Raw genomic sequence first — 22874 nt, forward strand, 5'->3', positions numbered from 1 at the left:
TCAGGATCAAGGTGTGGAGGCACCTTGTTAGGGAAAAAGGAGAGTGAGACAAAATTGTTGGAGCCGAGGGTTAGGAAACTGGCATTTCTGCAGCTGAGCACGTGAGGGGAGGGGTGAATGTAGGTGATAGATGGGGAGAGAGAAGGAGCCTGGATTAAGGGAGGAAGGGTGACTAGGGAATGGGTGGGGGCCGAGGGAGAAACCTCTTATTTTTTTCATACTATGAACTTTTTATTTTGTATTGAGGAACAGGTGATTAACAGTGGTGAGATAGTTTCAGGTGGACAGTGAAGGGACTCAGCCATACACACACATGCATCCATTCTCCCCCAACTCCCTTCCCATCAGAAACCACTTACTTTGAACTAAAGAAGTCACTGGGGGCAGAATACAAGGAGAGGCAGGGGAACTAGCAACAAGAGACCAGAAATACAAAAGGGTTGAAAGTGGGAGATAGAGAGGTAGGATTGTTGGGATCCAGGAGAAGCAGCAGGGGCTGCTCTATTGCCCTTCCCAGGGTTTGACGACCCAGCAAGAAGAGTCTCCTCCTGGCGGTGGTCTCGATCCCTACTTCTCCAACAACTCACCTTTGATTCCAGCGTTTTATCTCAATTAGGCTGTGACTTCTTTTGTCTGCTTGTTTCTTTAATTGAAGTAGAGTTGATTTACAATATTCTGTTAGTTGAGGTGTACATCGAAGTGATTCAGTTATACATAATCTATGTATATATCTACATTCTTTATAATTTTTTCATTACAGATTATTATAAGATACTGAATATTATTCCCTGTGCCATACGTAAAGTCCTTGTTTTTTTTAATCTGTTTTATGTATGGTTGTGTGCATCTGTTAATCCCATACTTCTAGTTTACCCCTCTCTCTCTTTCGTAACAAGTTATGTTTTCTATGACTATGAGTCTGTTTTGGTTTGTTCATAAATTCATTTGTACTCTCTTTTTTTGGTCATGCCAAGCAGTTTGTAGGATCTCAGATCCCCGATGAGGGATAAACATGGCCATAGCAGCAAAACCACCAAATTCTAACCACCAGGGAACCACCTAGACTATTTCTTAGATTCTCCATGTAAGTGATATTATATGTCTGTCTTTTCTCCCTGAGTTACTTCACTTAGTATGGTCACCTCTAGCTCCACTCATGTTACTACAAAAGGCGTTATTTCATGCTTTTTATGGCTGAGTAATATTCCGTTGTTTGTATGTACCACATTGTCTTTATCCCTTCATCTGTTGACAGACATTTAGGTTACTTCCATGTTTTGGCTATTGCAAATAGTGCTGCTATGAACATGGGGTGCATGTATCTTTTCAAATGGGAACTTTTTCTTTTCCAAATATATGCCCTGAAGTGGGGTCGCTGGATCACATGATAGCTCTATTTTTAGTTTTTAAGGAACTTCTTTACTGTTTTCCATAACAGCCACAGCAATTTACATTCCCAGCAACTGTGTAGGAGGCTTGCCTTTTCTCCACATCATCTCCAATATTGATTGTCTGTAGACTTTTACTTGATGGCCCATCTGATTGGTAGGCGGTGATCCCTTATTGTGGTTTTGATTAGCAAACACATAGGATGAGATAGTTTGATGGCATCACTGACTCAATGGAGATGACTTTGAGTAGACTCCAGGAGTTGGTGATGGACAGGGAGGCCTAGTGTGCTGTGGTCCATGGGGTCGCGAAGAGTCAGACACGACTGAGTGACTGAACTGAACTGAACTGAACTGAATAATTAGCAATGTTCAACCTCTTTACATATGTTGGCTAGCCATCTGTATATCTTCTTTGAAGAATGGTCTACGTCACACTTCAGACAGTGACTTCTTGATGACAATGGCGGTAATGATGGTGGTGGCAGCGGCAGTGATGACAACACAGTGGATGGAACATCTGACAAGTATCCAGTGCCCTTTGAGTTCAGGGTACGTTGAGAGACCAATTAAGTTCCCATGAAATTCCCAGTGTTGTGTAGGAACAGAGATTGATTTGGGAAAAAAAGAAAGAGGAAAGCAGAAGGCACCAACAGATCAAGGAATTATGCAGTACGTCAAGGAGATCAACCAGCCTGGGGCCAGGAGATAAGGCCTCTCTGATCCTCAATGTCCTCCTCAGTTGGGGATATAGCTGAACAAGGTATTCGATGACCGTCTGCCTCTCTCCACATTGTGTTCTACAGACTTTAGTTCAATAAATATGAGCTGATTCACTGAGGCTTCCTTGCATTGATTGATAAGCTCAGCTGGGCTCCGGATGTCTGACCTCCTTCCCCGAGAGCCTGTCTCCCAGGTTCTCAGGGAGTGCGTTCTCCATGGCTCCTCCTCCCTGCCCACTGGGCTCCCATTCAGTCATTTCCCTCAGAACCTGGATTCCTGCAGGCCCCATTGGAAGTCCAGGGGAGCCCGTGTCGTCTGACTTGGGCTGAGCATGGGGATGCTTCTCCTCCAGCCCCGGGGACCAGGATGGACACGGGGCACCCAAGGGTGACTGAAGAAGATAGCTTGTGTGCAGGTGTGATGGGGGTCAGCGGTAACAGAGGGGCAGAGAGAGACAGCACACACCTCACCCAGGCTGACTTCACGTTTCTGCAGGACTCCTGCAGGACCTTCCAGAACAGCCTATTTGTGTTTACCTCGGGGCACTGTCCTGCCTCACCTGTCTATTCACCACTAGGAATAGACTGTCTATCGCCCCACTAGGGCTAGAATATTGAATTAGCCCTGCCTGCTTCCCCTCCTCCGCAGTGGCCCATGACTCTGAGCACAGACGCTCAAAGCCTCCCTGCAGCCTAGCCTTCTGGAGCCGTTGTTTCCCCCGAGGGTGAACTGGATGCCAGGCTCACTCCATTCCCAGGAGCAGTACTGAGGGGCTAGGGGAAGTGGGCAGGAAGGAGGGAAGGTCCATCCAAGGCCATGTTCTGATCTGGACACCCATCTGGGCTTGCACCTGCCTGAATCTTCTGAGGAGCCTTCATGGGATGCCTCAGGCTCCTCCTCTGCAGGGAGGAGAGGGGAGCATCTGGGTGTGCTCTCAAGCCCACGGGCCTGCTCCATGGGGCGCCGACTCTCTGGCTTTCCACGTGTGGAGCATGTGAGCACCACACAGGCTCCCACACCTGGAGCCCAGGGCAGGAAGCCAGAGACCCGGGACCTGGAAATGATCCCAGGACGTCTCCTAAGTCCCTCCCCACGTGCTGCAGCACCTTCTCCACACTTCTGTCCAAACCTCTCTCAGAAGACTTTCCTCAGCGCCTCTGACTCCACCTCAGCCCTGTTTTCCTGAGGCTCCGACCAGTCCTCTCATTTCTTCCTGAAGACGTCAGCAGTCATGGCCATCGCCTGCCTGACCCTCAGACATGTGAGTTCATTCCTTCATCAGTTCTTCCTCAGTTCCTGGAGAATTCCAATCCTGCACAGACTTCTCTGGGCAGGTTTCAGGCACCGGGTACAGAGCCACTCAGTGTTCCCCCCATCGCCCCCTGAGCCCCTAGAGCTGGACCCCATTGAGCTCACTGTGCGGCTGATGCAACTCCACGGTGACGCGTGTCAGGTGAGAGCCCTGTGGTTCTGAGCACAGAAACTGAGTCTGGCTGAGTGAGCGCAGAAGAGCGTGCACTGGGAGGGAAGAAGCCCAGGTCAGAGAACAGAAAGAAGCCCCCAGTGTGCGCAGTTCAGGGAGGACAGGAAGCAGGACAGGTCCCCCTCCAGGATCCCACAGTCTGGCCCCTGAGGTCCCGTGAGCAGGGGCTTAGGGCCAAACACCTGGAATCTCAGTGTCAAGGTCCCAGGAGACAGAATAACTTGGGCCTGGGGACTGTATCCTTGGCCTAATAGTTCAGGCTGAAGGATGAGAAAGATGAATGAGTAACAGGGACCCAAACACTGGGGGAAAGTCTCAGGTAGAGAGGCTCCAGATTTAGTGTTTCCTGGATGCACACGTGCCCTCTTCTCAGACCAACAGAAATGACTCTCCTCATGCTGTTCTGGGTCCAACCACCCTACACAGGACAGTAAGTGCCCCGCCCACCTCCCCAGCTGGAGACAAACATGAATCATTGCCACCTGCTGCATCTTGCAGTGATGTCAGGGAGGAAGGGCTCCAGGGCGATGCCAGTGCATCTCCTGCTCCGTTGGACTCCCTTCTCAGTGTTCTCCATGTATATTATATATGTGCAGGCAAAAAGGAGGTGCAATAGAGACCCCGGCCTCCAGGAACATTGCTCCCCTGAGATCAGTTTTCACTGGGATCCCACTCCCTGTTCCTCTTTGCTGCAGGGAAATTCACACCTGCAGAGCCTGGGCTGGGCAATCACTGTGTCAGCACCGTCACCTGGGCCCTCGTTAGATCCTCACTGCCCCTCTGAGAGCAGGTGGTATCACCCCCATGGAGAACAGGAGGAAGCTGGCCCCAGGGGCTAAGAGAGTGGCTGAGTCCCCTGCCTAGAAGGGCCATCCTGGGTGGGCCCTCTGGGTGCCTTGAGCCTCCTCCTTGATCCATGTTGGGTTGATTGGTCGGGAGAAGGCAGGGTGTCCTGTTCCAGGAGGAAGTGAAGCAAGCCTGTGGTGTTTCTGCAGCTCAGCTCATCCTGGCCCGGGGCAGTGTACCCACCCCCTGGGAGCCCAGCCCTTGCAGCTGTCTGTCCCCACCTGCCATCCTGTCCCACGTGGGGAGACGGGCAGGGAGGTGTGCTGTACCCATGTGTGCCCGCCCCCCAGGGCCTGCACGCCTCCGGGCAGAGCCTCTGCTGACAGTGTCATGCTTCTCTCATGCCTCGGTGCTGGGCATCTTTAAGATCCTGCGCCAATCTCTCAAAAATGCCTGGAAGTTCATATTAACTTGTTCTTTTCCAAGGGGTGCTGTCTTGGACCTCATACCGCTGATGACAGCTGACTCTGGGCAGAGCCCTCCCTCCAAAGATAGGGACATTGTTTTTGAAAGACAGCAGACGTGTTATGATCAACCATTCTTTAACCTGATAATTAAAGAAGCTGTATATTTCATTATGAAAACACTGCAACTAACAGTTCAGATTCAGGAAATGGGGTAAAACCTAAAGAAGTAAAATAATTCCCCAGTAAGATTATTGGATAGCTCCCTACAGTGCAGCTGTGTTTTTAGAAGCAAACCTCAAAAATCTTGTCATTTCTTCTGTACATACTTTAGTTTATCCCTATATTTTAAAAAGGTCTTTGCCTGGTGGCCAGACCCTAAAGAATCTGCCCACGATGCAGGAGACCCAAGTTCATATCCCTTAGTCGGGAAGACTTCCTGGAGAAGGGAATGGCAACCCACTCCTGTATTCTTGCCTGGAGAACTTCATGGACAGAGGAGTCTGACCAGCTATAGTCTGTGGCTTCACAAGGACTTGAACACAACTGAATGACTAACACTTTGCAAATGTCTAAGTTTTCTCTGCCCATATTGTTGGAAGTTTAGGCTCTTGCAACTTCCTTCATTTTAAATAACACTGCAGTGAACATATTTGTGTATGAAGTTTTCTCCTCATCTTTGAGGCTGTTTTTCTGGGGCTGGGCCCTGCAGATGACATTGTTGGGGTAAAGGGAATGAGCGCTTCAAGGCTCCCTGTGTTTGATCCATCCCCCCGCCACTGCCACCCGCCCCAGGTGTCCCTGCAGGCTGACTTTGCCACCGAGGCTTTGGCCAAGGCCACCTATGAGCGCCTGTTCCATGGGCTGGTCCTGTACATCAACAAGGCTCTGGACAAGACCAAGAGACAGGGCGTCTCGTTCATAGGGATCCTGGACATTGCTGGCTTCAAGATCTTTGATATGAGCTTCTCTCCCTTGAGCCCCCTCCTACCTCCCAAGCCTCTGGGGCTGCCTTTTCCAGACATCTCTGGATATCTGCGGGTGAGGGTTGGGGAATTGTAGGGAGTTTGGCATAGCCCCCTGGGTGAGGGCCACACCTGTAGGCATCGTTTACTTTGTTACTGCCAATGTTATGGGCAGCAAGTGGCAGAGCTGACTGCATACGACCTGGCACCCAGCCTCCAGTGACTGGATCCCAGGGCTTGGACCCAATTGAACAGGAGTGTCGTGAGCCTGTGGAGGTCCTGGCTTAGACGAAAGCTGGCTCTTCTAGGAAAATTGTGTTGCTTGCACAGAGTGTCTAACAACTGGTTACACTTGGATGCTGGGTTACACCCAGTCTGGGCCCAGCCACCTCATCAATGACAGCTGTTGATGAGAGACTCATCCTGTGGCCCTTGCGTGCCATCCTGCACCTGGCCCCACTTTCTTGGCTTCCCCTGCTTCACTCCTTAGGTTCGTAAGTATGTCGAAGCCCCTCTTGTGTTTAAACTACCTGTTTAAAGAAACACACTTTCTCTAATTAACTAGGGTAATGCTACCGAAGCCCCGATGTCCGCTGCCACCTTTGTTAGAAGTGCATGGGGACAGACATGCCAGCAGGTAAGATCCCTTCAGGGCCCAGGTTCTGTGTTTCTCTGCAAGTCTGACTCCTTACCTGGCCCGTGCTGGCCCCCAAGTGCCGCCTGCCTGGCATCCCCTGACCCGGCTTTCCCTGCACCAGGAGAAGTCTGCCTGCAGAGCATCAAGACCGATCCAAGGCCTTGGCCTTTCCCTAGGAATCTGTGGTGGCTGGGGTGGCATGTGGTCAGCGGCCAGCTCTCCTCTTCTAGATCAAGGCCCTGGAGCTCAAGAGCAACCTGTACCACATGGACCAGACCAAGGTCTTCTTGGGCAGTCGTGCTGACCCACCTGGAGGAGAGGGACCTGAAGATCACGGACGTCATCATCGGCATCCAGGCCTGATGCAGGGGCTGCCCGCCGGGGAAGTGATTCCCGGGACGCCCACCACCGGCTCAGGGCCCCCAGTGGTCCTGTGGTGGAGGCGCTGAGGAAGTGGGGCCTGGGCGCTCTCACGCAGGCAGGTGTCCCCCGGGGGAGGTCCAAGTGACACCCGCTCCCCCCCCCCACCCCCGCTTCCTGGATTTCTGCCTGAGGATTAAAGTGAGCAGGTGGGAGGGGTGATTGTGCTCTGATTTTCCCTGCAGGAAAACCCCTGCCTCCCGCTGTTCCTCCCTGTGTCCCTTCTGTAGGGGTGACACCCAGAGCCAGCTGTCCCCAGAGGACCCCGAGCCCGGGGCGGAGGCGTCCTGTAGTCCCGGCGGCCCCTGAGGGGGAGGGGCGGACCTGCGCAGGTCAGGGGGCGGGGCAGCTGCCCGTGAGCCCCTGACTCCTCTGTGTCTGGGCTCTGGGGTGTCTGTCCTGGCCTGAGCCCTGGGAATAGGGTGTCAAGTGAATGTTTGCAGGACGTGAGCTGCTGACACTCTCCCACCAAACACAAGTCCCTGCGTTGCTGGAACAAAGCGCCCACCTGTCCCTCCTCTCAGCGCCCTTACCTGCAAAACACAACAGATTCATAACAGTTGGCTTTAAGACCAAACTATGGAGAATCCCAGGGACAGAGGAGCCTGGGAGGTGAAACAGGTGAGGTCATGGAGGCCTTCTCAGAGGAGGTGATGCCAGATTTGGGCTTTTCAGAAAGCATTTCTCCCAGTTAGATGCAGCAGCTGTCTCTGGCAGAAGAACCTAGAAGTGTGACCAAATCCTAGAAGCCACCTGGATGTGGTCCTCAGCAGCAGAGTATGACCAGTATGCACTGAGCAACTGGTCTGTTCCAGGACTGGACCACATGCTGGAGACATGAAGGTGAATGAGGCAGGCAGGCTGGTGAGTGTGAGGTTGGAGGGGTGAGAAGATGGAAGTGGGTGGGCAGTGATTTGCCGAGGGACTCACAGTGTGTTGTTGGCAGGTCTTCCTTCATGGAGCCTGAGACGGAGTGGACTGTGTCAAGAAGGTTGTGCAATGTCAGGACTGGGTTTCTTTCTCTAAGGGGGTCAGATGGAGGTGGAAATAGTCCCAGGGCGGGGCCTGGTGGGCAGGGTGTTTGTTTGACGTGAACCACTCAGAAGTGCCAGCTTTGTTTTCAGTTTTGATTCCCAGAGTATATCTGGGCACAGAGGGTGTGTGTAGTCATTGCAGAGATACACAACTGGAGGCTGCATCTGCACAGCTGAGAACATCTGGATTTTGTTCACACTCAGTCAGAGGAAAACGCCTGGGTAAGCAGAGGGGAGGGGCCTGCCCATCTCCCCACCCTCAGGATGAATGTCTGAGAAAGGATGATGTCACTAGTTGACAAAGAAGGGAACTGGAAGCTCAGAGAGGTGAGGTCATGGCTGCGGCAGCAGGTGAAGCAGGGGCAGAGCCTGGATGTGAAGGCAGGTGTGTCTGAGAGCTTCCTCCCAGCCGAGGGCCCCTGAACAGAGCAGAGGGAGGGCGGCACCCATTCCGGTGGGCTCAGCTCAGGACATGGACCCCTGAGACGTGAGCGGTGAGCCCAGGGGGAAGGTGGGTGTTGGGTGTGCTCAGTACTTTGGGAAACTGGAGGAAGCAGAGCGGGTGGAGGAGGACAGGGGAGTCAGAGCGTCGCCTGCTACAGCCTGGCCTCCTTGAAGCTGCCCCGGGAGCTAGGCTGGGGAGATGGGGGACAGGGGAGTTTTTTCAGTTACAAGGAATCTGGGTTTGTGAAATACCCTGCCTCTGAGTGCCAGGCCTAGTGCCGGGCCCTGGGGGAGACTGCGGCCTGGAGATGGACAGGACACCATGTGGGGAGTCAAAGGGCGTTGGCTTCCTGTGTTCACCGAGCCCTCTGCTCAGGATGTGGGTGATGGGTGGTCCTGTGTGGGGAAGATAGCCCTGCTGGAAGAAGTGAGAAGGGCTCACCGCACAAGGTCCACATGCAATCCCAGTGTGGCAATATTAAGATAAAAAGCCAAACTCTACAGACATCAGTATAACAGGACGGGCATGAGCTTAGATCTATGTTTTTCACCAGAAGAGACAACCCTAGAAACGTTGGGTTATTAAAACCACGTTCCCACCCCTCCCTCATACCCATGTCCAAAGGCCTGGTCTTGGCCTCCTCTCTGCCCACAGAGAGCTGTGTGACCCTGGGCAAGCTACCTCCTGGGGAATGGGTTGTTCTATTCTCTTAATAAGGTTTTAAAAGCTGATTTCCATTTTTCCCTGTGGTTGTGGATGTTTTTTCTGACCTGGTTTATGAGATTCATGGCAATTTTAATTTCCAAGAGTCCATTAGGTCAGAATTTCCTTTATGTCTTGTGGAATGTGTGTATTTAGAAAGGTTTTCTCAAATCAATGTTATTTTTAATGCTTCCTTCAGTCCCTTCAGTTTTTTCTGCCTGGTTTACGTTGGATTCTTTTGAATGATTGATTAGGATCTTTAGTTTCTTCTCCACCTCTTCTCCATTCTCTTCCTCTTTCTCCCCCTTCTACGCTCCCTCCCTCTCTAACTTTCACAGGGGGAACTGGGGTTGTGCTTGTCATTGAGAAGTTGGTTGTTTCATGTCCCCAGAAGGGGTCCCACCCCTCATATTTTGGCCAGGCTGTGCCCAGGTGGGTGAAGGTACTCAGAGGTCCTGGACTGGAGGAGCAGCAGAGAACGGACAGGGCCCCTGATGATGTGGGTAGGGTTCTCAGACCTGGGGAAACTGAGCAATAAGCGAACCATGACCAAGGAAGTGTGACCTTCAGGAGGACCTGGAAAGGAACTGGGGGAAGGTGGCAGAGGGAGGCTTGGAGCTGGGCCTCCAGGGACAAGTAACCCGTCACATAGTGTGGCCAGTGGGGAAACACGTTTCATGGGGAGGGGCAGCCTGTGCCAAGTGAGGAGTCAGAGTCCTGCAGCAGGCCCTGTGGAGACAGAGAGTGTGACAAAGACAGGAGCTGGGGCAGTCGGGAGGGTCTGGCTGCTGGGCTAGGGACTTTCTTAACTCCCCTTTCCCTTCCCAGGAAGGATAACTGCAGGCACATGAGGGAGATGCTTGGGGAGAATCTGTCTGCCCATAAGGAGGGGAGGGATACATGACTGGCCATGCACCTTGGCAGGGACAGGCTTCTCCGGGGTCCTCCCCTCTCCCACCAACAGCCTTTCCAGAAAGGGACCAATCAGAGGCTAACAAAGGAGGAAGCCCTGGACAGGAATCCAGCAGAGGAAGGACTATCAGCGTCCACACCCAGCTGAGGCCCCAGACAAGAGTCATGACTAGGCCAAGAATGGGAGGGAAGGACAGAAGGATGAGGTCGAGGGTTCAGATGTGATTACAAAGTTTTGGCATCATCCAGGATCCAGCCCTTTCTGCCCAAGCCCTCCTCTTCTCTCTGCCTTGGCTCTTGGTCCTCGTGTTTCATGATGTCACTCGGCTGCCCCGGCTCCCGCGTCATGCCGCTTCCAGACGGGGCGGGCGGCATGGGACCAGCCAGCTGTCCTCTCGCACCTGCTTCAAGGTAGACCTGCCCGCGCGAGTTCTCTCTCACCCACACACTCAGTGCCTCCAGCCCCACCACCAGGTACACTCCCTAGTGAACAAGCTGATGTTACTCTTCCTGCAGGACAGCCCCAGGCATCACAGAGAGAAGGTGACAGAACGATTCTCGGATGGGGGCTCAGGGGAGGGGATTTGGGGGAGGTTCTAAGGAAATGGGGGCTTCCCTGATAGCTCAGTTGGTAAAGAATCTGCTTGCAATGCAGGAGACCCCAGTTTGATTCCTGGGTCAGAAAGATCTCCTGGAGTAGATAAAGGCTACCCCCTGCAGTACTCTGGCCTAGAGAATCCCATGGACTCTATAGTCCACGGGGTCGCAAAGAGTTGGACATGACTGAGAGACTTTCACTCACTCACTAAGGAAATGGATCCACTCTAGATCAGGTGACATGGAAAATGAGGGGCACTCCTCTAAGTGGGGGGTCTCAGTAACTCACCTACGGAGGGGGGAGACCAGAGTGAGCATTAAGGTGTAATTGGTAATGAAGGAGCAGTCACGCTTTTCACCCAAGGGAGGGGGCGAGGTGTGGGTGAGGGCCAGTGATGGGTGTTTGCTGTCTCCTTTGCTCCTGCTGTCAGGGTGACCCTGTGTGAGGCTGGAGTTCTGTGAGAGCCTTTACATCCAATGGGAGAAGAGCATCGCCCTGTTGTGATACCAGGCCAGCCTCAGGATGTCGGGGGTATTCTTTCCTTCTCAGTCCTTTTTAATGGTCACATAAATAGACAGAAGGGAATATATGCATAGATTTTCAGACTCCTCTTATTATTAAATTCAATTAACAATGAACTATTTCCCACTACACTTACTCCTCTTTGCAGCATAGTTACCTTTTGTAAGCTTTGTGTCTCCCTTCTTAGCCACACTTGATATAAACTCTTCTGTTTGAATTATTATGAACTCATGGCCTTTCTTAGACTCAACTTGACCCAATGAAACATGATCATAGTATTCACTTTCCATCGTCAGCAGCATTATTTTATGTGATTCTGTTAAAGTTGCTAGGTGGGGTCCGACTCTTTGTGATCCCATGGACTGTCAGAGGAGCCCAGCTCCTCTGTCCATGGAATTCTCTAGACCAGAATACTGGAGTGGGCAGCCATTCCTTCTCCAGGGGATCTTCCCAGCGCTTGAACCCAGGTCTCTCACATTGCAAGCATATTCGAAGTTCATTTTATGTGGGTGCCCCTTCTAAATGCTGCTCTGAACATTTCCAAGAGAATCTTTGCCTTTGGGGGTGTATAGATGCCGACCTGTGGATATAGATGCCGACCTGTGGAACTGACCTCCCCTTCAAGGAGTCTTGCTTCCTTTGCGTGGACAGAAGCCCATGGGTGCACAGGTTTGTGGGCAAGCTGCTGCTAGATGATGTATCTGTTTAAGGCCACAGTTCACTGTGGTTTTCCTGGTTTACATGTATTATCATCCTTCCTTTTCCTAGAGAACTTGGCTTCATCATCACAAACATGCCTCCTAAACTGACAGTTGTCACATCAGGTGTCAGGCTTACTTCTTATTGTCTCTTAATCCAATTGCTTCCACCAGTTTTATGTGGTGGCGCCAGAAATCAACCCATTCTTATGGGTTACTAACTACTATGAAGTGACTTCTGCTTTTATAAAATTAAAAAATCCAAAATACTAAATGCATATGTTTAAAACAAATCAGTTTATACAGAGGGTTCTGGAAACCCCTTCGTAGTAAAAAGCACTTTTAGATGTTTCCTTTTCTTTAGGTAATTCAGCAATATCCTTAGATAATTTCCTTACTTACAGGGTCATTGAGAGAACTAAAAATAAGTGGATGCTTGAGAAGTACCTAGAATGCTGCCTGGTGCAAAGTACGGCAGCGTCAACCACAATAGCTAATAAATATTAAGCATCATATTTTTCTTTTCCTAATTTAAAAAAGTTGGATACTATTAACTTACTTCTTACCAGGGAAGAAATGATTTCAGTTATTTTTATATCTTTTCTTACATCCTTCTCCATCTTCTTCTAATATCATTATATCACTCATCTTACATCTTCTATTAGAAAACTTTGTGGTTATATGCACTTTATTTGTGCCATTCTTTCTTAGGCCCTCAGGTTCAACTGGTGTTTCTTGATTCCCCACTATGTAAAATGAGACTATTTCTCTTTCTCCCTTCAGTGCTTCAGCTCCCAACTTTTAGAAGTGTGATTTAATATTTATATTGATTGACAGCAAATAAATTTAGTTCTCATATTTAAATGCTTTGTTCTAAAAGTTAAAAGTCAAAGAAGACAATTTACATTTTTGTGACGTTTTAAATATTTTCTCTTGAGTAACTTGTATTAATACTCTGCGTTTGCACATACATTTTGGCATAGCTTTAGTTTTTCGTGATGTTTTGAATTGCCTTTGTTTTCACCCCTTGCACTGTCTATCTTCAAATTTCCTCCATTTCTTTGCACCTGTGCCTCATATGATACCGAGTCCCCTGTCCCCACAGACTCTGGACTTTGCACCCCATTCTGAACTGGTTTCTCTCTAGATCTGCTATGTGCCCAGCTGTGATCCTTGGATTCCCTTCTCTCTGGGTTGATGTTCCTGATTCCTGGATCACATTTAGGAATCTTTCTTTCTCTTGGTTATCCTTCGCATTATCACACACACACACACACACACACACACACACACACACACACACACACATTTTCTTTCCCTCTGCACCTCACTCTCAAGTACCTTTCTAAGGAACGATTGGGAATAGCAACTTTTCTGTTCTCCATTTAGCTCCATTTCTTCTGTTATTAAAAAAAAAAAATCTCTGGAAGCTTTTTTGACCTTCTTTTCTGATCTTTCTTTAGACTTGTTTTGTAAACACTTATTAAGTCCCAAGATTTTTTTTGTCTGTTTCATTTTTTCCCTATTCTCAGTGCATCTCAGTGCATTTTATGAATAAAAATCCTTTCTAATCTACTTAACTACCTGGGTTCAAGTTTTTAAAATTATTTTCTGGCTTCAAAATCATCCATCCATCTCTTCTGGTGTCATTTCTCATCTGTTTATCTCAGTCACCCTTTCCCACACTGTCATCGTTTCCATGTATCTGACCCTGGATTACCCATTCATATTTAAGAGGGAGTAAAGTTGACTGGTAAACTTTGCTCTAGAGTGCTTGCCTGAGGACCCCTAAATTCCAGAATACAGAAATGTTTATTCTGGGGTCTCTGAATCCCGGTTTCCCTCCCTCTGGTGTGGATTTGCGTGAATATGTGATAGTATGCAGATTGCTGAGGCTGTCCCCTGCTCTCTCCTTCTGTGTCACTCCCTTGTTGCTCTAAGCAAGCATCCCTCTTGCCTGTACACCTTCTCCCCATCTCTTCCCTCCACTCCTCTTTATTCAGCAGTCACTTCTTCATCCAGTCAGTCTTCAAACTATTTCTGAAGACTCTGGACTCCTATTGCCCACATTCCTGGCTTTGTATTAGCAGCAGAGTACCAAGAGGCGAGGTATGGGTTCTTAAGCCCAGTAAGTGGGTTGAAACCTAGTGTGCCATGGACAAGATTTCTGACCTTTTGCAAGTGACATAACATCTATGAGAAAAGGAAGGGAGTAAGGGTATGTATCTCAAGGGTTACTGCAATAATCCAAATTATATTTGGTAAAGTCTTAGATCAACTATCAGTTCAGAGCAAAGATCACAAGCACAAAGACTCCTCCTATCGGTAGCAATTATTATACCTGTAAGCATGTTTACTATCATTTCAGTCAGGTCTCAGGAGTAGTTGATAAATGCACTTTTGTCTTCTTACAATGCTGCTGAATGTAATCAATGTTTGTTTTCTTTCATCACCTACCAAGGGACTGTAATCCCAAACAGAATTAAAAAATTCTCTCTCTATAAAGATCTGTTTTAAAGTAGAGACTTCTGAGGATTGGGAAGATTGAAAGAATCGACAGTCTCATATATGAATATAACTGTAATAAATTGGTGCAATGTTTTGGGACAAGAGAGCGACTCTACGTATGAAAACATTTAAAATGTTTAGAGCGCTTACCAAATCATTCAACTTCCAGAACCAGCTTAAGGACGCAGTCACAAGTACAGGCAAAGTTTCATACAGGAAGAGTGTTCTTTACACTATTATTTACACAAATAATTAGAAACAACCTAAAGCACAACAGTCAGGGGAGGACAGCAGAGAGGATTGGGCAACATCCAGGTCCTCAGCGGCCCAGAGCAGGGCTGCAGGGATGGGGCTTGTGGGATAAAGGCTCCTAAGGAGGATGTGAGCTGTGGGAGCTGCAGCTCCAGAAACTTTATCAAGGCAGAGACTCAAGCACAGGGAGCAAGACATCATTTTGGAATAAAAAGAGTCACTTACCAATTAACATATATCCCCAGGTAGGTATTTTTGTATATTGTTCAGAGTACAGCATAGTTATCATTAACATGCTATTTGAATCAGAAAGACTTGGATTCAAGTCCAGACTCTGGCAACAGCATGAAATCTTGGGCTGACCTATAGGTGAGTTTCAGGAGCCTGCACATCATAGACACTGAATCAATATTAGTTATTACCAATTAGTGGCACAGGTGTCCCCACCTCCCATAATTTCCAGAGTATTCCTTTCTATGTTCCTTTCTATGTGCTCTTCTGTCTCTGGTTTTATTGCTCCTCTAACTTCACAGATGGCTGTCTCCTGTCTGATTACCTTCTCCCTGGGCCCCAACAGGAGAGCAGGACTCTGACTCAGCTTGGAAGGAGCTTTGGAGGTGAGTGACTTGTCTTAACTAACAGGCAGCAGAGTCCAGGGAACAGAGAAACACAGAGGGTTAAGTCCCCGGTGGCAATGGTGGCCGTCCCAGGGGACCCACCAGAGAACTCCCACCTCTCTGCTCCCTGCAGCCCCTGCTCACACGTGATCTAGCCCACAGTCTGTTTTGTCTCCCCCAAGGGTGAAGCCATACCTCCTTCCAGCCTGACTTGGACGGGTGAGCCGAAGCGACATCTCCAAGACGCTGCTGCTGCCACCATGAGCTCAATAGACCTCTTGTACTGCTCAGGTAGTCAGCTATCACTTGTCTGACTGGTTTCCACTTGTGATCCAGAATCGAGGGTGGTGCCTCCAGGCTGAGACAACCCACAAAGGAATCAAAAACCAAGAAGGGGGTGGCTGAGCATTCTGGAGCTCTCCAGAGAGGCCAGGGGAGCCCCCACATTCGGGGTCCTATCCATACAGCATCAATCCCAAACCCATCCTCAGGGCACCGCAGCACGGTGCCACCTTCCTCCCCCACTGCCACCCAGCAAGGGACGCAGAAGTGAGGCCAAGACAGCCCACGGTGAGGGGGACAGCTGATGGGGATCCCCAAGATCAGGCGGGAGAGGGAGAGGAGGTCCCCCAACATCCCTGGAGCTCCTCCTGCCCTCTCCCTTGCTCCAAGCCTCCTTCTGCTCCCAGACCCTGGAGTGTCACCAAGAGGCTGTTTCCTCCAGTTCTCGCCCTGCCACCCCCTCCTCCTCAGCCACTCTGCAAGGGTCAGGGGACTCTGAACTGAACTCAGGTCTGGACTGTGCCACCTCAGTCCTCAGGGAGGGGTGGTCAGAGCTTCAGCATAAGAATTGGGGCAGAGGGGACACATATATCCCCTCCCATGATACCAGGGACCTTTGGTCAGGAAGATGGACCTTTAACACATTTTCAGTTCAGTTTAGTTCAGTCGCTCAGTCGTGTCCAACTCTTTGCAACCCATGGGCTGAAGCACGTCAGGCCTCCATGTCCATCACCAACTCACAGAGTTTACTCAAACTCATGTCCATTGAGTTGGTGATGCCATCCAAACATCTCTTCCTCTGTTTTCCCCTTCTCCTCCCACCTTCAATCTTTCCCAGCATTAGGGTCTTTTCAAATGAGTCAGTTCTTCCCATCAGGTGGCCAAAGGTTTGGAGTTTCAGCTTCAGCATCAGACCTTCCAATGAATATTCAGGACTGATTTCCTTTAGGATGGACTGATTGGATCTCCTTGCAGTCCAAGGGACTCCCAAGAGTCTTCTCCAACACCACAGTTCAAAAGCATCAATTTTTCGGCGCTCAGCTTTCTTTATAGTCCAACTCTCACATCCATACATGACTCCTGGGAAAACCATAACTTTGACTAGACAGAGCTTTGTTGGTAAAGTAATGTCTCTGGTTTTAATATGCTGTCTAGGTTGGCCATAACTTTTCTTCCAAGGAGCAAACTACTCAACACCATTTACATTCTACTGCAATTTCTTCTAATTTTATCCTTTTCTTTTTCCCTCTAGAGAGCAAAACTGCTTTTCGAGTAGTCATTGAGATTTCCCACATCACAAAAAAGAAACTGAAGTTCCTACTCCAAAACTGGGAGAGATTTGTGGCTAAGGACAATTTACCCAGGTAACCAGGAACGTCACTCAGCTCCCTCTGCCCCAGGCTAGGTTCCTCCTGGCAGGCACACCTCCTCCAGGCAGCATCCTATAGTTGGAGTCAAGCATGTTCCTTCTCAAGATCCCAATAGCAGTGCTTCCTTCATGTCATTTGCTGGCAGTGAATGGCCTCGGGGTGAGAAGAGGTGAAACCTGCTACAGGGTCAGGTTATGTGACCTTGGACATGTTACTGAGCTACTCTCGGCCTTAGTTTCTTCATCTGTTCAGTTTTATTGTGAAGACACTGAGATCATGCATGCAAAGTGCTTTGCGTGATGGCTGACACAGAGTAGGTGCTCAGTTAACATTAACTTTGAAAAAAAACTTCTTGGGAAGAGATAGGGGCCAAGGATCTTTTTCCTAGAGATGAGGACAAAGCAGGGCTCATGTTTGAGCAAGTCAGTCAATCCTGCCAACATCCTTTTGTGTTCCTGGGGATTCTGACTAGAGTCCTTTCCTTTCCCATCGTAGGAACTGTACCAACCCTGCAAGATCCAACTGGCCCATAAAGTGGAGAGGCTGGAGAGGAACTGGGTGGATCTGGTGGGGTCCTGGCTCTAGTCCTGCCCAGCTCTGGGGCTCTGGGCTTATGTCTTGGAGTCTCAGATCTGTCCTGTGTCCAGTGGGAATAGCAATTCAATCTGTTGGACTATGGTGATGTCCTCAGAGTGAAATGCAGGTCAGAGGTGGGGAAGCAAATGCATTCATCTAGTCCAAAGGCCCAGAGAAGCCTGGAGCAGGGTCAGACCCAGGAGTCAGGGTAGAGCAGGGGGTCCAGGTTGGAGGATGAGTAGGCAGGCTTGGGCAGCAGAACCAGGACTAGAATGAGGAGAGTGGGCCCCATGGACATAGGACTGAAGGGGCTGTGACGCTAGCAGAGGTTCTGGGAGTGGGAGAGGGGACATTTCTTTCTTCCCTGAAGGGATCCCCTCACGCTGGGCTAGAGGGCCCTGGGTGATCATGTCCTCCACCCCCTGCCTGGGACCTGGGTTCTCACTCCATCTGGGACCCTCTTCTAGTCTACGTGGAGCGGCCCTGACAGTGGGAAGGCCGTGTGGCTCAGTGAGCCCTCCAGGCTCACAGTGAGTGGCTGCGATTGTGTGTCATTTGAGGGATTCTGAGGAGCCTCACGCATCCCCACCCAAGAGGAAAGCACTTCCTCCACCAGTTGTGCAAGTGCCAGTCTCTTCAGGATTAACAATTCAGATGGATGTTTCCTAAAGTCTCTTGAGTCTTGGAGAGGGTGTATAAAGTTGAACATGGCCTTGGGGTGCAGGCCCATTTACCAGCTAACATGTAACATCTGAGAGGTCAAGGATGCTGGGTGATGGGTGAGGAGTCAGTGAGGTGAGCTGGAGAGTCCAAGGGGACCAGGGCTCACAGCACATCTCTTGATTCCCTGTCAGCTGGGGAAGTGGATGGACCCAGTGACTTTTCAATGGAAAGATCAAGGGCACAAGCCTTGGAAGACAGCAGATGCCAGGCAAAATGATCTTGAAGGTGCCTTCTACCTCTGACTTTTTTTTTCCCTAAGTATGCAGAGTTAGCCAACCTGCTAAACCTGAGAGCACAGTTCCCAGAACTGTCCTTACATTTAACACCAGTAGCAAGTTTGGGGGTTCCCATAATCACCCTCAGGTTTGAGAATTCCCTGAAAGATTCTCAGAACTCACTGAAGATATTGTCATCCCGGTTATGGCTTATTACAGGAAAGGATGCAGTTTCAGCCACAGGGAGGGTTTCACACACAAAGCTTCCGTTGTCCCCAGGATACCTTCCAGCCTTGGAATGAGTGTGCGGCAGGACACACAGAGCACTGTCTGCCAGGGAATCTCACCCACTTAAAAACAGATTATCCGAGTAGCCGCAGCCGCCGGAGCAGCCACAGCCACAGACACGTCTCTGGAGGAATCTACTTGGGGAGGAAGCCGAGGTGTCGCTGACCTGGCCTGTGCCTGGACACTCAAAGGGGTCTACAGGTTATGGGTGCTACATGTGTGCTTTCAGAGCAGTAGTGTGAGGAAGCTTGAAGTGGGATGGCAGGACGGCCTCATACCTATGACAGTAACTCCAGTGATCCGGAGAATTGGGATCGGAAATTGCATAGTAGACCTCGTAAACTTCATAATCATTCAAGCACTCCCTCACATGTTGCTAAAGGAGCTGTCGACCACACCAAAATGAGTCTGCATGGTGCTAGTGGGGGACATGAGAGATCAAGAGATAGACGAAGGTCAAGTGACAGATCACGAGATTCATCTCATGAAAGAACAGAATTTCAGCTCACTCCTTGAATTAGAAATGTTACTTCTCCAACATGACAGCACCATGTTAAATGTGAAAAAGATCACAGTTCCTCTCGTCCAAGCAGTCCTTGTCCTCAGAAAGCCTCTCCAAATGGATCCAGTAGCAGAGCTGGGAACAGCAGCAGAAACAGTAGTCAGTCAAGTTCAGATAGTAGCTGTAAGACGTCTGGGGGAATGGTGTTTGTGTATGAAAACGCAAAAGGAGGAGCTCGGAATGTAAGAACATCAGAATGAGTGACACTTAGAGTGGATAACACTAGATTTGTTGTAGACCCACCCATTTTTACTGCACAGCCAAACACAATGTTGGGCAGGATGTTTGGATCTGGCAGAGAACATAACTTAACACGTTCTAATGAGAAGGGAGAGTATGAGGTGGCAGAAGGAATTGGCTCTACTGTATTCCGAGCAATTCTGGATTATTATAAAACAGGAATAATCCGTGGTCCTGATGGCATATCTATTCCTGAGTTGAGAGAAGCTTGTGACTATCTTTGTATCTCTTTCGAATATAGTACTATTAAATATAAAGATCTCAGCGCCCTAATGCATGAGTTGTCAAATGATGGTGCTCGAAGACAGTTTGAATTTTACTTGGAAGAAATGATCCTGCCTCTCATGGTAGCCAGTGCCCAGAGTGGGGAACGTGAATGCCACATAGTGGTGCTTACAGATGATGATGTAGTTGATTGGGATGAAGAATATCCACCACAGATGGGATAAGAATATTCACAAATTATTTATAGCACAAAATTTTATAGATTTTTCAAGTACATTGAAAACAGAGATGTAGCCAAATCAGTTTTGAAGGAAAGGGGTCTTAAGAAGATTAGACTAGGAATAGAAGGTTATCCTACCTACAAAGTAAAAGTAAAGAAAAGGCCTGGGGGTCGCCCTGAAGTGATTTACAACTATGTCCAAAGACCCTTTATTCAAATGTCTTGGGAGAAGGAAGAAGGAAAGAGCCGGCATGTAGACTTTCAGCGTGTGAAGAGTATATCTATCACCACTCTTGCCGCCGCTGCTGCAGACATTCCCCAGGACCAGCTGATAGTCATGCATCTGACTCCCAAAGTGGATGAGCTGGATATTCTACCCATCCATCCCCCTTCTGGCAACAATGACCTGGATCCCGATGCACAGAATCCGATGCTGTGACAGTGATGTTCCTTGAAACCATAGCATGCTACTCTTCACAGCGATGCTGCACTCTCCTAATCCAGCACTGCAAGGCCACTGTCTTCATTGTGAGATGCACAGGACGATGTTTAGGATATTGCAGTGTAGGCTTTTTTTTAAAGACTAAAGGTAGTTGAATGGCTTTTTAAATGGGTACAACTCTAGCATCCTGAGGTTCCAGTTATATAAATGTATTTGTTTACTAGTAGGTTTGTGGAATTGGTTCTTTGTATGGGGGACAGTCCTTTCTCACACATCTAGATCTTTCCAGAAGTGGTGGAAATTGGCAGCTGGGGTACTTTGTCTAGATATTCATCACACCCCAGATAAAATGTAGAATATTATATAGTTGCACTTTATAAATGGGGGTTAAGTGGAACTGTTCAAGCCATTTTAATAGTTGTGATGCACAATATAATTTAAATAAGTGCTTCTATCAAAGTATTCCTTCAGTAAAATGTGTACAGTTTGCTGCCCATGATGAGCAAAAAATGAGTATCACTGGGCTTATTTGAATGATGAGGATGAGATTCAACCATATCTTATCAGTTATCTCAGTGCTGTTTTCATCCTTTTCAAGTGAGTCACATGCAGGGAGTGTGAACATCAGAGGTGGGTTATTATCCAGTCTGCCTTTCCCTTAATCTGTTCACAGATATTTATTTACTAATGATTTTTTTAAAGTTACGGGATAGGATATGAAGTGTTTGCTCTTCATTTACTAAATGATTGTAAACTCGTTTTTCATAAAAATAAAATTCCATTGTTTTAAAAAAAAAAATTATCCTAACTTGTGGTCACCAGCTCCTCCTGGCGGTCCAGAGGTCAGAACTGATACCGCGTAACCCAGAGGCCCCATCAGGAATGTCACATTTCCTGTTTGTCCAGTGGCCAAAGGCCCGAGCAGATGAGAACACTCCTATCAGCCAGAATATTCTAGGGACTTAGAGACCACTTCCCAGAATCAAGGGCTAAGAGCAGATTGACTCCTCACTACACACTAAGGTCCACGAATGAAGGGTTTTCTGCTCAAATCAAACTTTTCTTTGTTTCTCTGTGGAGTTCCCACCCTACCAACTCCTAGCAAGTGATGGTTTTGCCTGTCCCGAGTGTCTTTACCAAATACCTACCTTAACTGAATCCTAATATGACCTTTGCTTATTTTTTCCACCATTGAATAAGTATATGGAGCATCTACAATGTCCGAATATGTGCTTAATGTAAAAAGAAATGCTTATAAACATTTAATTAAACAATTTCTGTAATTTATGCAGAATAGATCCTGTCCAGCCTTTTTTTACACACAAACAAATTGTCTTAATTCCTTGACCTTCATTATTACAGGGAGGAGGAAAAGGCACTACATGAATATCTGAACAGGCTGAATACAAACTTGAGTGGAAAGGACCCAGACACACTCCAACAAGACCAGCTGGACAGAAAGAGGTTTTGGAGGAGTTTCCTGTCATGAAACAAGACCTGGAGAAAGACACAGAAAAGCTCCATGCTTTTGCAGACAAAGTTGACAAGGTACACAAAGACTGCAGATTTCTAAGGTAGTAGCCCACTCCACTGGCACTGTGTCTGGCATCCTCAGCATCCTTCACCTGACTCTGGCATCTCTGACAATGGGGGCCACTCTGCCTCTCTTGGCCACTGGGTTAGCACTGGGCATAGCGGCTGCTGTGACCCATGTGTCCACCAGCATCGTGGAACAAGTAAACACGTCATCAGCAGAAATCGTTCCCAACTGCTGTCTGGTGACAGGAAGAGATGGAAGGTAATCAAGGATGTACTCCATAAAAGGAAAGTTCATATTATTCTTGCAAATAAATCATTCATCAGAGTGCTAGAAATCATTGGGAAGAATTTCCAATTCATCAAGGTGATAGAAGGCAGCCCTGCCTTAGCAGTCAAACTCAAGTTCTTCATAACCGAAGGGAAAACCTTCATTCATGGCAGCGTTCAGGTGCAGAAAACTTTTGGAGGCATGGCTTCAGCAATGGCAAAAGGAGCCTGTATCACCAGCATAGTCATGGCATGTATCGGCATTGTGATAGATGTGGGCTTCCTGGTGAGAGAGTCAATATATTTACATCGTGGAGCAAAGGCAGAGTCAGCTGAAAAGGTGAGGCAGTGGGCCCAGGAGTTGGAAAGCATATTGGAGTTACTCACTGAGATCCATGAGAATCTGCAGAAGGGCTCAGTTCCCCCACCCCCAGAGGAGTGCAGGGACCAGGGACATTTGCTGGGTGTCTCAGAGGCAGCTTGTTAGAGGAGAAAAGGAGGGGAGACAACATTGATGGTCCTGGGTGTTAGGAATTTGGCATTTCTGGAGCTGAGCACAGCAAGGGAGGGATGGATGCAGGTGGCAGATGAGGACAAAGCAAGAGCCTGGAGCCTGGACTAAGGGAGGAGAGGGGCTAAAGAGTGAGGGGAGGGGAGAAACCACTTCTTTGGACTGAAGAACACACTGGGGGTAGAATAAAGGGAAAGGCAGGTGGAACGAGCTGTGGAAGGCCAGGAATATGAAAAGGTTGAAAATGAGAGAAAGTCAAA

General features: G+C 48.6%; 1 pseudogene; it reads left to right on the forward strand.

Annotated features, from left to right (window-relative positions):
* The first annotated feature begins 18866 nt into the window (after positions 1-18866).
* LOC136159293 (BTB/POZ domain-containing protein 10 pseudogene) lies at positions 18867-20294 on the forward strand (annotated as a pseudogene).
* The last annotated feature ends 2580 nt before the right edge of the window (positions 20295-22874 follow it).

This window comes from Muntiacus reevesi, chromosome 1 (genome assembly GCF_963930625.1).
Source record: "Muntiacus reevesi chromosome 1, mMunRee1.1, whole genome shotgun sequence".
Taxonomy (NCBI): Eukaryota; Metazoa; Chordata; class Mammalia; order Artiodactyla; family Cervidae; genus Muntiacus; species Muntiacus reevesi.